Below are 5,774 nucleotides of genomic sequence, written 5' to 3' on the forward strand. Positions count from 1 at the left end.
GTTGTTTATTTGTCATAATGCATTCAAACTAGAGAGTCAGTAAATCTAGGGGCTAAAACAAAAGGAGAAAATTATCTCTCCTTCAAACATCAACACACTTTGAGCATGTTAAAGCTTCCAAGGTTTATAAAGCACAGTACAGATGCAAAACAAAGCTTCCTCCATCCTGTCCCAACAAATTGATTTAACCCTGACTTGTTTGGACTGTAATTACTTTGAACACACCCAACATAAAAGTTCCTTCTTAAACTCAAGAGACTGGGAAACATTCTTTTGGAAGCAGTTTTATAATCACTGCCAATAAAATCCAGCTACTTGTGAACCTTTAGGTCAATGCTGATTACTGCATGCAAGTTTATGAGTCTACTTAGACTGTCAATACACTGTCCACACACACACACACACACATCCTGCTCTACTTTGGACATTTTGATGTGGATCAGTGAAATGGACTCAAACAATCGACTCCGGCAGTGAACACAGACCCCAAAGCTCATGAACTTGTCTCTCCCAACATACCACTTGAAAATACAGCATAGACCCAACAGTAGAACACGAGGAATTCCAGTTTTTGCTGCACTGAGGAGGTTTTTAGCTTTGCAACAATTATCTGCATTACTGCAATGACAGCCTTATATTCAATAGGCAGTTGGTTTGGGTGATAATACACAAAAAGCAATCTTGTACCTCATCACAAAAGTAATGATACTTAACAGAAGCAGAAAGCAAGTTTAAAGCTGAGTCTGATCTGGAGCATCTATGGTTTGAAACAAAATAAAACAAGAGTTAATTTAGTCTTACTGATTACTGCTACATCAAACTTAATTGCTTTTCAATCCTTTGCCAGTTGTGCTAGCACTAACATTTTTACACGCAGGTATTGGGTTAAAACAGTCCTCAATTGTGTCATTTAATAACTGTGGTTTTTATTTAATTCAAAATGCTAACTCAAACTTGTCGGTAATGAAAACGGAAAAGGCATTACTGTTAAAAAAAAACTGAAACAATATTCCTTCCGATATTTAATTTGGGTGACATCTCAGTGCATGATAAATGACTTCATTAATGATTTGCTTTTATGAAACCTGAGTGCCGAGGGACTGGGTATGTTGGCCTGAGAAAACAGATCAAGGCGTCCTCTTGCTACTTGACCCTTGGTCTTTGGCAGGAGTGCCAATACTTTTGGCCTTAATTGTCCACCCAGTGGCAGAAAGCCAGCTGAGTTAAGCTGATAGTCAACAAACAATACATGACTTAGAAAATGGTCATCTGGGCTGGGAACTGGGGAGTTAACCCATCGTGATTCACAAACACGCAACATTTTTGGAGCAGACAGGTCATTGGCAGCCACTGTCCAACTAAAGCTAAACAAATGTGATTAACAACTGCGCCAGCCTCTTGTGCTTGGGACTGATTAGCATTGTGTTTGTACTTTGGCAGAGGGGACATCACTTTCCTGGTAGTCTCTATTCTATTCCACTGTCTCCAGTAACATATTAGCTTTTGATCTGCTAGTTTTCATTATTCACTGTGCTGTAAGTGGTCACTGAAGCTTTTCCGGCTGATTTTTCTAGTTAAATCATTTTCTGTCCTGTCACTGATGGATGGTAGCAAGTCCCTTACTCAGTGTATCACATATGAATTATTAAGATACACAAGTACCTCTGATATGTCATCTCACTCATTTGCATGACACATTGCTATTATCATAGATCAGCATAGTGCACTCAGTCATTTTTCCCCTTTTGATGGTTGTGGTAGTAAAAAATAAATGATAAATATCACCTTAAATGATACCATGTCTCCTCTGTATTTTAAATCATGATTAAACACCCTCCCAAAAATGAAATTTATACAGCCTGCCATTAAAGTATATTTAATGTCTTGTGTGGTACCATTATTTTTTTTAAGCTTATAGGTCTTGATAGAAAGAGAAATATTGTGACCATCTTTAAGGCCATTAACAAAAAAATGGATCACAAACCCAGTTATCCGTTTACAAATGGTAACATTACAGGTGCTTTAGGATTTTTAATGAGCCTTCTCAGCAATTGCACAAATCTTTAAAACTGTCCGACCGGCAATTTCAAGAATTATCCACCACAACAGCTAATAGATGGCAAAACGTCTGACCAGTGAAATTTGCTTTGCTAGAACCGATAACTGCCATTTAAACAGAACACCTTAGCACCAAAGAAGTGATGGGAGATAACAGGAATTAACACCCCTGTGATTATAGACCTCATGAAACATTAAAACATGAAACATTAACCCATCTTAAACATTCAAATTTTAACATGCTGAAATGCATTTTAGATTTCCAATAACAGCCCTTTTCTTAAAGAAATCTGGTCTGTAATGAACTTCCAAACTTATTCCTTATTCCTCTAGAAACATGGTGCAATGATACAGTCATCATCACTGAAGTGAACAACTTTTTAAACACATTGTGGGGAGGGGGTGGATGATGCAGAGTTTTATAAAACTTCCAAGAACAGGGAAATGAGGAGCGTGGGGTGACAGAATTCAACAAGAACTGACATTTTGATTTCCCGACAATAGGTTTGAGATGCAGAGATATAGTCAGTAGCTCATTTGAGGTGGGCCATGACTCATGCTGGCCAATTTATTTGTGCTTGTGAAATATTTGCATGCCGTGAATATATATTGGCAAAAATATTTCCTTTGTCAGTTACCTCCTGCTTTCAAGATGAAGTCAACGATACATGCAAATCTTGTGGCATCTGGTTCACAATCTGTTAAAGGTGGCCTGTACTGGTCAGCTGTGTGTATGTATTTGAGGCTGTGGTATTCTTTGTTGGAACCTATGGCATGAGGGAAGGCTGCAAGAGAAAGCAGCTGATACAGAAAGGGGTGTGGCTGGAGCTATGATTGTTGGGCATGTGAAAGAATGATCCAAGAGAGAATAGAGGATGGGGTTGGAGATAGGTCACAGTGAAATGGGAAGGGCCTGACATCCTATCCGTGTGTGGGAGGATTCATCTGGATAGTCTATCATGGTGAGAAACAGAAGGATGTAAAAGGTAGGTAAGTAATGCCCAAATATGTGTCATTGCAGGGTGTCACCTGACTGAGTCTTTGCAAGACTTTGAAATTACCAAAACCATATGGAGATGTCCCTTACAATGCATGAAAAGGTCATGGTAAAACCTGTAGGATCATTCATGTCGAACACAGAGGCTTGTCCAACACTAACATAAACCTTCAAAGAATCAATAGTAAAACACAACATTGTTTTTCCCACAAGAAAGAAAATTTCCCTAACTCCCACCCGACCATCAATGTAAGGCGCCCATAACTTGTGCCAGAACATTTAGTTCCCTGATTTAGATAGTCTCTGCTAATAATAGTGATGTATGCATGATAAAGTGAAGCCAATCTTAATAGTGAAATCTAAATTTGAAAAACACTTTTTCATTCTTAAGTTTTATGTAAATAGCAATGGAATTGGGCAGAAAAGCTTTGGTTGTGATGCAGAGCCTCCCTGTTTGACCAGGAGACTTTTTATAGCCCACCCATAACTGCATTATTATGGTAAGAAAAAGAGGGATCTAAAATGTAAGGTTATTGAATGTTGGAAGGTTTTATCAATGGACAGTTTCCCCACTGTGGAATTGCATGTGGCTTGTATGCACACACTAATATTTTACATTTTAATTATAGTCACTTGGAACTGGGGAAATGGAAGATGGAGAAAATGCTAAATTCTACTTGAGATGTTAAGTCTGTCTTCTTCACAGATGTTTCCACATCCATTGTACGTAATATCTGTCTGTATCAACTCAGGAATCTGTTTCCCCCGATACAAATTCAAACTGCATTCTGGATCCACCAGCAGATCATGTGGAATCCCAGCACTATTATCCAACGGAATAGTTTAATGTTTTCCTATAATTAACTTCATTGCTTTTGATGCCAGCCTTATGATCAATAGACAGTCAGATGTGTAATGCAGCAGGACACAAATGTAAAGGGGCATCTTGCATTCCATCACACAGATGTCACTATTTATTAAAAGCAAAAATACATTTGAAGCCCAATCTAATCTGGAGTAATCAATGATTTAAACCTAAAATAAAACGAGAACTCATTGAACCTGACTTTTACAGCTACATCATTCTCAATATTATTTGTTAATCCTTCATCATATGTGCTACTGCTAATATTTATATATTTTGTTGGATTAAATCTACCCTCTTGACAGAGACCTTTAATAATGATGGTTTATATTTAATCCAAACATTATCTAAAATTTCTCAGTTATGAAATTGGATAAATGCACCACTATTTAAAACTGCATTGTTAATATCCTTTTGATACTTAATTTTGGTGGCATATGTTTTTGTAAATATACAGCATTGAAATATTTTGCTAAGATTTTGTTTCCTTAATAGGTGCAGTGAGAACTGATACAACTGAACTGAATAAATCCACATTTAATATATATCAACAGGATTATAAATTTAAGAGCAATATTGCTACAAAGAGGAATGCTTTAAATGTGGAAATATCTCTGATATAGAAACACATTGTTTTGTTTAGTTAAAAGAGAGAACAGAAAACATACTTTTTTATTCTGTGAAAGAGAAATCAGATTTTATTAATTCATCAAAGCTTTCTGTCAGGTTCTCAGTTTAATTTCAGCTGGTAACATCCACACCAGAAGGTTGCATTCAAATCCAACTCCAGTGCATCATCTGAACTGACAGTGCTGGTAACACTGACGGTAACACTGACGGCCAGCTGTACTGTCAGATGTGCTGCACTTCAGGTGGACTGCTAAAGCAGAGCACTGTTTGTACAACAATGAGGTTAACAACATTACTGGAAAATATTAAACTATTCTGTTGGATAACAGTGGTGGGATTCCTCATGATCTGCTGGTGGATCCAGAATGCAGTTTGGATTTGTATCAGGGGAACAGATTCCTGAGTTGATACATACTGAAGATGTAACAATGTCTCAGGAGATCTGAAGAGAGGCAGAAGCACTACACTCAGGTGAAGGTCCTTGTATGTATATAGATCTAGTGTCATAACTAAAGATTTCTTATGTAAAAGAAAGTCATGGACTCAAGCAGTATATGTTTTTGAGTGATTAGACAACTTCAAATAACCCTCTTTTCACCTGATCACATGAAAACCTCTATCTACTTGCAAACCATGCAATAAAGGTCTGAGAGTGCTACTGACAGAAGAGCCAGGAGGGCTTCTTGCATTCTGATCAACATTACAAATAGGACAGAACACACGTCTGATTATCCTATTTGCTTGTTCATACACCCAAAACTAGTTTTGCTCATGTAGAAGCAGTAACTAAATATGACAAGTAACTTAATAATGGTGCAGTGTTTTGGGATGTTTTGAGGTTGTGGATTATTTTTATTTTTGATCATTTATTGCCCATCTCTAATTGCCTATTGAACTGACTGAGTTATTTCAGATGGCAGTCAAGCAGCGACAGGATTGAGATGGTCTGTAGGCCAGATCACGTAAGGATTACAAATTTCTTACTCAAAAAGGCAACAGCTATCTACATGGGTTTTCACAACAATCAACAATGGTTACACTTTCATCATTAGACAAGCAAGAATTTTATTACATTGAAATTTCATAATCTGTCAAAATGGGATTTGAACTCATGTCTCTCCAGCAATAATTTGAGTCTCTGGATTACTAAGCCAGTAAACTTACCATAACACCACTTCCCCTTCAGCTTCTAAATGTAAGTTCTTTGTTTAACCTACGTTTTAA

Source organism: Chiloscyllium plagiosum, chromosome 36, assembly GCF_004010195.1.
Source record: "Chiloscyllium plagiosum isolate BGI_BamShark_2017 chromosome 36, ASM401019v2, whole genome shotgun sequence".
Lineage (NCBI taxonomy): Eukaryota > Metazoa > Chordata > Chondrichthyes > Orectolobiformes > Hemiscylliidae > Chiloscyllium > Chiloscyllium plagiosum.